Source organism: Coregonus clupeaformis, chromosome 30 (assembly GCF_020615455.1).
Source record: "Coregonus clupeaformis isolate EN_2021a chromosome 30, ASM2061545v1, whole genome shotgun sequence".
In the NCBI taxonomy this organism is placed as follows: domain Eukaryota; kingdom Metazoa; phylum Chordata; class Actinopteri; order Salmoniformes; family Salmonidae; genus Coregonus; species Coregonus clupeaformis.
The window spans coordinates 38,583,907-38,593,689 of NC_059221.1; the positions used below are offsets into that span (position 1 = coordinate 38,583,907).

The window sequence follows — 9,783 nt, forward strand, 5'->3', positions numbered from 1 at the left end:
AGCCAGGGCACATAGGGAATAGGGTACCATTTGGCTTCAATCTGTCCTGTCAGAGAGTAGCTAGCAGTACTGTACCGTAGGGTAGATGTAGCAGCGCTATCTCTCTCTGTACTGCAGCAGATCTAGAGACCAGCTCAGCAGAACGGCACTATACTCTACTATAGCGGGCAGCCGTTTTGCTGAGCTGGTCTCTCTCTGCTGCTAACTCTGCTGCATTACAGTAATGTTTCAGTGTGTCCTGTCAGAGAGTAGCTAGCAATACTGTACTGGAGCTATACACCCTCTCTCTCTCTCTCTCTCTCTCTCTCTCTCTCTCTCTCTCTCTCTCTCTCTCTCTCTCTCTCTCTCTCTCTCTCTCTCTCTCTCTCTCTCTCTCTCTCTCTCTCTCTCTCTCTCTCTCTCTCTCTCTCTCTGTCTCTCTCTCTCTCTCTGTCTCTCTCTCTACTGCAGAGGGGTGATGGGACACGCACACAGAGAGAGAGAGAGAGAGAGAGAGAGAGAGAGAGAGATGACCTTATCAATAAAATAGCAAAGTCACCTCAGTCCTTTACTGAATAGCCCAGAACACACTCAACCCCTCTCCTTCTCTTTCTCTCTCTCTCTCTCTCTTTCGCTCTCTCTCGCTCTCTCTCTCTCTCTCTCTCTCTCTCTCTCTCTCTCTCTCTCTCTCTCTCTCTCTCTCTCTCTCCCCCTCTCTCTCTCTCTATCTCTCTCTCTCTCTCTCTCTCTCTCTCTCTCTCTCTCTCTCTCTCTCTCTCATCTCTCTCTCTCTCTCTCTCTCTTCTCCTCTCTCTCTCTCTCTCTCGCTCTCTCTCGCTCTCTCTCGCTCTCTCTCATCTCTCTATCTCTCTTCATCTCTCTCTCTCTCTCTCTCTCTCTCTCTCTCTCTCTCTCTCTCTCTCTCTCTCATCTCTCTCTCTCTCTCTCTCATCTCTCTCTCTCTCATCTCTCTCTCTCGCTCTCTCCTTCTCTCTCTCTCTCTCTCTCCTTCTCTCTCTCTCTCTCTCTCTCTCGCTTCATCTCTCTCTCTCTCTTCATCTCTCTCTCTCTCTCTCTCTCTCTCTCTCTCTCTCTGTGGACAAGGTATCCATGTTACAGCTGAGCCACTTAAAACTGGTTCTATTTAGGACTATGGCTTATTGTTGTTATCTAATGTAATAAATCTAATTCCAGCACACATGCACTTTTCAAACCAGTTTCATGGTTAATTTCAGTCGCAGATAGACGTACAGTTGAAGTCGGAAGTTTACACAACCTAAGTGTATGTAAACTTCCGACTTCAACTGTATGTTGTGTCAAGTGAAATTATTCTGCTGTTATCTGCTATTTTGTAGTTGTGTAGGAATGTTTTTTTTTTGTTTTTTTTTACAGTGATCTGGAAATGAACAAATTTACACAAAAAGTAACGTAATACCTTTTGAGAGTCAAAGATCATGTTGGGTGGTCCTCAACATCTGGTTGAGGACGTCATATTGCACCTCAGAGTGTCTTTTTGCAAAGCTGCAACATTCTTGATGAATGGGAAAGGATAAATATTATATGACCTTCGTAATCCTGTTTAATATTCGTAACCCTTCCATTGCCAGCATCTACCTCTGGAGGTAGTTGTTGATACATTTCCATAGAAATATAATGAGAAAAAGAAGAAACCCCCAGGACCTCTCTTGATAGTATCACTGCTCTTGATAGTATCACTGCTCTTGATAGTATCACTGCTCTTGATAGTATCACTGCTCTTGATAGTATCACTGCTCTTGATAGTATCACTGCTCTTGATAGTATCACTGCTCTTTCTAGTATCTCTGCTCTTTCTAGTATCTCTGCTCTTTAATAAGGTCCACGTATCGGCCTCAAGGCCTTCGTCAGAGCTTTAAGTACATGTTTTTTCCTAAAAGATAAATCATAAATATTTGATGTGAATTGAGTATATTCATCCATAAATATTTGATGTGAATTGAGTATCTTCATCCGTAAATATTTGATGTGAATTGAGTATTTTCATCCATAAATATTTGATGTGAATTGAGTATCTTCATCCATAAATATTTGATGTGAATTGAGTATCTTCATCCATAAATATTTGATGTGAATTGAGTATCTTCATCCATAAATATTTGATGTGAATTGAGTATCTTCATCCATGATTTCATGTTTTAACCATACGAATATGCATGGCTGCCATTGGTAATTCATGTAGGCCTGCTGGTAATTGTAAGTAGCCTACAGTGGATGTTGAAGGGCATAATCAGCAGACTTGCTACAGAGAGTAGGTCTATCCTACGCAGTGACCTAGAGAAGGCTGCCAGAGCCATGCAGTTTGCACAAAATAGATTCTGCCACTATTCCATATTTTGCCAAACAATTTATAATTCCAGTAGCTACTGATCATTGACGATAGCCTACCGTGCATGTTTTCTGGAAAAGATAGAGCTGAATCTGCAGTTTTGCTCCAGAAAGTCCAGTAGTTCTAGCCTACACAGTGAGTGACCTCCACTGCAGCCATTCCACTAGATGGTGCAAAAAGAAGAGACAAGGAGAAATGAAAGTGAAAACTATCTGAAGGGGAAATACTAAATCAACTTTATGATCTAACGATACATCATACATTTTATGACACAATATATATATATATATATATATATGTCAATATATTTGTCAGCTAAAAGCTCCTTCCGGAGTTGTTATTTCAGGATCTTTCATTAAATTTCTGTTTATTTTTTTATTTTTTTATGTGACTTTATGTGTATATCTTTATTTGTGATATGCTGCACAATGTTTTATAACCATACTATATAATGTCAGCCTTAAATATACCCATGCATCCTGAGTCATGTTTAGTCCCCAGTTTTCACCCTCTCTGCTCCTCCCCTCTCCTCCCCCCTCCTCCTCCCCCCCCTCCTCCCCCTCCTCCCCCTCCTCCCCCCTCTGTGGCTTGTTTGAGTAGATTCACTCAGATGGGACTGCCTTGACTGGAGCTGAGCTGTGCGTGTTGGAACATGCCTTGACTTGTACCGGCTTACCAGGATAAGGAAGGAGAGAGCCTTGAGCCCTGTGGGCAACAGTTTCACCATGACCTGTGTGAAGTGACCCTCAGAGAGAGAAACCAGACCAGCAGGGTGGCTCAACACTGGCTGTTGACCGTACTGGACACACTAGACAGGACCAGAACAGGACCCGGGATCTTCAGCTGGACCCAGTCTATACTCCGGGCTCAGTCCTAACACTGGACCAGAACAGGACCCTGGATCTTCAGCTGTACCCAGTCTATACTCCGGGCTCAGTCCTAACACTGGACCAGAACAGGACCCTGGATCTCCAGCTGGACCCAGTCTATACTCCGGGCTCAGTCCTAACACTGCTCTACTGGTATGTCCGTTGTTTAATAGTGACTCTCCTGAATGGGTTCCTTTTAGCCTAGTCATAATGTAGGGTACCCTCTACTGTCTCTCTCAAATAACTGGTAGGCTTCTACTTCTACACAATTGAAAAGAGGTGAATGGCAACATTCTTGTACAACTATAGTTTGATTTGTTTGTTACACGTTTCTGTCCCTCTACTGTAACTATCTACTGTTCCACTGTCATGTCCATACAATGCATTCGGAAAGTATTCAGACCCCTTGGTAGTCTACTGTTCCACTGTCATGTCCATACAATGCATTCGGAAAGTATTCAGACCCCTTGGTAGTCTACTGTTCCACTGTCATGTAGCTATAGTATTTAATGGTAGTCTACTGTTCCACTGTCATGTAGCTATAGTATTTAATGGTAGTCTACTGTTCCACTGGCATGTAGCTATAGTATTTAATGGTAGTCTACTGTTCCACTGTCATGTAGCTATAGTATTTAATGGTAGTCTACTGTTCCACTGTCATGTAGCTATAGTATTTAATGGTAGTCTACTGTTCCACTGTCATGTAGCTATAGTATTTAATGGTAGTCTACTGTTCCACTGTCATGTAGCTATAGTATTTAATGGTAGTCTACTGTTCCACTGGAATGTACCTATAGTATTACATGGAAAATGATGTGGTAATAGCAGGTACTTTCTATTATTTTCTTCAAAGAATTTGACCATGTCATATCTCAGTAGAGGTTATTTTTATCATAAATAAGTGTATCGTCACATCTATACAGTGAGTTACCAATACCACGCTCACACCCTCTGGACTCCCCTCTATGACTCAACTTAAACACACACACACACACCCACACAGAGACACACACACAGAGACAGACACACACACACACACAGAGACAGACACACACACACACACACACACAGACACACACACACACAGAGACAGACACACACACACACACACAGAGACAGACACACACACACACACACAGAGACACACACACACACACACACAGAGAGACACACACACACAGACACACACACACACACAGACAGACACACAGACAGACACACACACACACAGACACACACACAGAGACACACACACACAGAGACACACACACACACACACAGAGACACACACACACACACAGACACACACAAAGACACACACACACACACACACACACAGAGACACACACACACAGAGACACACACACACACACACACACAGAGAGAGAGACACACAGACACACACACAGAGACACACACAGAGACACACACACAGAGAGAGAGAGACACATACACATAGACACACACACTATTGTCATGTTTTCTGAAGAATCAAAGGTACTTTTTTTCTCTGCTCCTTTAGCTAGCTCTTGGGGATTCCCCCTCACAGTGAAACCTCCAGCAGCCGAGACAGCAGACATCCTCCACTACCGATCTACTACCTGGACACCAGGAGGATGGGCTCATTGTAATGGCTGGAATGGAATTAATGGAACGGTGTCAAACACATCAAACATATGGAAACCACACGTTTGACTCCGTTTCATTTATTCCATTCCAGCCATTACAATGAGCCCGTCCTCCTATAGCTCCTCCCACCAGCCTCCGCTGCTGGACACAGAGGAACCACGACGCCTATCAAAGTGGGACCAGACACTGGGTAAGAGACACTATAAATGACTCTATTTGTTGCTTGTGTTGATATAATGAACAGTGATCTGTCATTTGGTGTAGACGTAGGGCAGGAAAAACACACACACACATATATACAGATGGAAGCTACAGGAAGTCCTGTAATAACCAATGACAGATCAGATATGTGTATCAGGATCCATGGATTTTCTCCACACTTCTCTAAACTAAATCGATACAAGCAGGTAGATTGTTACTGAGGCAACATTGTTTTCTGTTTCCTGGTAACTAGGAGTGTACCGTTTGCTAACTGTGTGTCTGTGAGGTGAAGCTGTTGAATTATTAACACAGGACAAGGTGAGGCAGATGGACAGAGAATGCTGAAAACTGATATTGGAGAGAATGCACTCTTAGTTTGGTCAGACAGTAAGCCCTGTAAGCAAGTAACACGTTTCCCTGCCGTTAGAGGCCTTTTGAACAAAATGATCTGATATTTTCTCCTCCTCTACCTGTTCCTCCCTCACACAGTATTATGTGTCCTCAGATCTGTCCATTCATATAACCTAACACTTCCTTCTAGAAATGCACCAGTTCTATCATTTCTAGATTTTTAAAGATGAAGAGATGGTTTAAAAGGATCATCTTGAGTCAGGAGAGACAACATCTGATCTGACAGTGTGTAGTCTAGTTTGTGTGGAACATAGGCCTCATATAGCTGCCATTGTTGATAAGGCCTGAGGAATGAGACGGGAGAGAGAGAGAGAGAGAGTAATGTTTACTGTTAATATTTATTGTTTATTTCACTTTTGTTTACTATCTACTTCACTTGCTTTGGCAATGTTAACATACGTTTCCCATGCCAATAAAGCCCTTAAATTGAAATTGAAATTGAATAGAGAGAGAAAGAGAGAGACTTTTTAGATTACCACATTATTATGACTTTTTTTAAATAAAAAAAATCTCTTGTAATATTTATATATATTCCTAATGTTTTGTACATACACTGAGTATATAAAACATTAAGAACACCTGCTCTTTTTATTTTATCTTTATTTAACTAGGCAAGTCAGTTAAGAACAAATTCTTATTTACAATGACGGCCTACACCGGCCAAATCCGGACGACGCTGGGCCAATTGTGCGCCGCCCTATGGGACTCCCAATCACACCCTCTACAGATAAGGGAAAGGGAAAGGGAGATATCTAGTCAGTTGACAACTCTTAAATGTGTCTTCTTTAACCCAACCCTCTGAATCAGAGAGGTGCGGGGGGGCTGCCTTTCGACACCACGTCTTGCGCCCGGGAGCAATTAGGGTTAAGTGCCTTGCTCAAGGGCACATCGACAGATTTTCACCAGTCGCTCGATTAGAACCAGCGACCTTTCGTTCCACAACGCTCTTAACCACTAGCTACCTGCCTTCCATAAGACAACAGTCTTAACTACCCTATACAGACAACAGTCTTAACTACCCTATACAGACAACAGTCTTAACTACCCTATACAGATAACAGTATATAAAGATAAGATAATCATATAATAATAATAATAAGCAGGTAGATTGTTACTGAGGCAACACTGCATACTGTACAACCTAAGTCTATTTAACCTCATCTAAGCCTAACCTGTCTATTTAACCTCATCTGAGCCTAACCTGTCTATATAACCTCATCTGAGCCTAACCTGTCTATATAACCTAATCTAAACCTAACCTGTCTATTTAACATAATCTGAGCCTAACCTGTCTATATAACCTCATCTGAGCCTAACCTAAGTCTATTTAACCTCATCTGAGCCTAACCTGTCTATATAACCTCATCTGAGCCTAACCTAAGTCTATATAACCTCATCTGAGCCTAACCTAAGTCTATATAACCTCATCTGAGCCTAACCTAAATCTATATAAACTGAATCTCTCCACAGAGAAGTGTCTGAGGAGAGAGTCAGACCCATGTGGCTGACGGAGGCCTGTGGTGTGTGGAAGTTACTGCATGTCTCAGCCAGCCAGTCAGCTGGGAGGTGGTTGTTTCCCCGACCAGTGTTCTGTTCTGCAATCCTGTATTAGTATGGGGATTACATCAAGACTAAAGCAGGAAGGAATTCCTGTTGTCATGTGGTTACTGTTGCCGCAGCAGCAAGCGCCTGACTCACACATAAACACACAGCCAACTGTGGAGTAAAGATGAGGGTTGTTGTTGTTGTCGTTGTTTTATTCCTCAGTCACTATATTAGGTCTTTCCCAGCTTCCTATAAAGGAAAATGACAGCATCCCTTTGCCTAAAGAGGTTAACATATGCTAAAAAACACACAAGTAAACAACAACTTAACAACAACTCCTCCCTCCCAGTTGCCAACATAGTTGAACTCTGTGTCACATAGCAGTGGATTTGAACTATGATTTAGTGATAGTCATTATGTTCCTATTTCTTCCTCTATTTTTCAGTGCCTTATCTTAGGACTTGTCAAGTACGCAGGCTTTTGGCAGCTAGAACTAATATTAATTGTTCCGCCAATTCTGCATTTTAGTTGAATATTCCAAGGACGGAGCACCCCTTCAGCAATCCAAGAGCGGAGCACCCCTTCAGTGATCCGAGGACAGAGCACCCCTTCAGCGATCCAAGGACTGAGCAACCCTTCAGCGATCCAAGGACGGAGCACCCCTTCAGCAATCAGAGGACGGAGCACCCCTTCAGCGATCCAAGGACGGAGCACCCCTTCAGTGATCCGAGGACAGAGCACCCCTTCAGCGATCCAAGGACTGAGCAACCCTTCAGCGATCCAAGGACGGAGCACCCCTTCAGCAATCAGAGGACGGAGCACCCCTTCAGGGATCTGAGAACAGAGCACCCCTTCAGCGATTCCAGGACGGAGCACCCCTTCAGCGATCCGAGGACGGAGCACCCCTTTTAGCGATCCGGTATATATATTTAGTATTGTTAGTTAGAGAACCAGCACAGTGTGCTGTTAACTGTTGTTGAGTGGAGTGTTGAGCTCCTTGCTTAATGCAATACCCTCCCATCCCTTACGGTCCTCTCTGTCTCTCTTCTTTTGCCACTCCCCCCCCTCACTCACAGGCTAGTGTAGAAGGCTCCCCATACCCCCTACTCTCCTGTCAGCAGAACCTGTCCTTGTTGTGTACTGTATGAAACGGGCTCTCTGCCTGCCTGCTCAAAATAACTCTGCAGTAAGGGAGGCAGACTGATAGCATGAAATGGAACTACGGGCTTTGTCTTTCTCTGTGTGGCAATACAGGATGGTCTGGTCCAGCCCACACACACACAACACACACACACACACACGCACAAATGCTGTACGCATTCTAGCTCGCTTACACAAACTTACGATGCACAAACACATAGACGTCACACATACACACACACACACACACACACACACACACACACACACACACACACACACACACACACACACACACACACACACACATGCACACAGAAGACACATGCAAAAAAAATGAGAGCTGATTCTAACAAATCTTTTGTTGTAAGAATTTGAGTAATCTCAAGGTTATTCTTAGCTGAGGGGGTGTCTGTGGTTCATGTTGCTCATTCATTCATGCTTTTACGTGTGGCCAGGATACCAGCACTATCAAAAAAAGGTTTTACCCAATGCATCAGATTCTATCTGGCCTCATGTCTCTGCGTAACCTTGTTTTCATTGTGCATCAGTGTTACATTCAATTCTTGACTTTGAATCTAGGAAAAACATCTTCACAAAAAAAGGGTAATTCATGTATTAAAAATAGCCTGACAGAAACTGTTGCAGAGGCAAAAGGTTAGCCTATTAAAGCTTCTTGACATAGTTCATTGTCATCAGAAGGAAGATGGGGACCTATTATTTAACCTTTGTTCACCTGGTCTCTTTCAGAACAACAGACCCTCGCAGCAGGAAGACTACAACACCATTTACCCTGAAATCGAAAATCTTTGCCTACCTATTGAACTGAACTGGGGGGGGACACAGCCGATACTCCTCTGAGGTCACACATCGCTATGCCAACATAGGCAGCTACTGTAAGGTATTATATATTGACCACTGTGCGTTAAGAAATTGCTATATGTTTGCGTGTGTGTGTGTGTGTGTTAATTTAGACTCCATGTGGGAAACATGGCAGCGAGACACCAAAGATATGTTGGATACCAGGAGCCTGAAGATGAAGACACTGGAGGAAGAGGAGCGTCTGGATGGATGTGGCCTGCTCTGGGAGTGTTTCTCTGGCAGTGTCTTAGCTGGTTGTTGTGAGGGAGACAAACGAAGCAATCAGCAAGTATACTGCCTCAGAAACTCTTCGCACTACGACCCCAGGCCCCTGGAATCAGCAAGTGGACCATTGACCCCTGGCTCTCAGCTGTCACTCACCCAGAGAGAGAGAGACAGGAGGAAGAGAAGAGCAGTATGTGTTTTCAGTTTGATTACTACCACTGGACTCTGGTTAAGTCTTTGGTGTCTGATTGTAGACTGATGATGCTTTGGGGATATGGTGACGTTGGGTGGATTAGGCTACTTGAGTGCATGGTATGCCGTTTGTATCCTCTAGCGCCATCTTGTGTCGAGTTGAGACAAACCGTACGTACCGATATGTGTTGATGTATAATTAAGAATGAATGATCATTTGGGATTTTGAAATCCAGTTATTACTAAAAAAAAAGCTAAAAAATAATCACTTGCGCTGGCTTATTGTAAATAAAACTGTAAAATAAATATTTTTAAATCAGTAAATATGTATATACCTTTACTTTGTCTAAGCATTCCTCATTTCCA

At 43.2% G+C, this 9,783-nt stretch overlaps 2 long non-coding RNA genes across 2 annotated transcripts in view; both read left to right on the forward strand.

The window, feature by feature from the left end:
• LOC121546819 overlaps window positions 1-4,890 on the forward strand; it is a 12,864-nt gene extending 7,974 nt beyond the window's left edge. Inside the window, exons 2-3 of the long non-coding RNA XR_005996421.1 lie at window positions 2,945-3,366; window positions 4,736-4,890. This is a non-coding gene — a long non-coding RNA (uncharacterized LOC121546819). The remainder of the gene's footprint in view (window positions 1-2,944; window positions 3,367-4,735) is intronic.
• Window positions 4,891-4,909: 19 nt separating this feature from the next.
• On the forward strand, window positions 4,910-8,973 carry LOC121546820. The gene is made up of 3 exons (XR_005996422.2): window positions 4,910-5,032; window positions 7,528-7,918; window positions 8,890-8,973. It is a non-coding gene; the product is annotated as an uncharacterized LOC121546820 (long non-coding RNA).
• The last annotated feature ends 810 nt before the right edge of the window (window positions 8,974-9,783 follow it).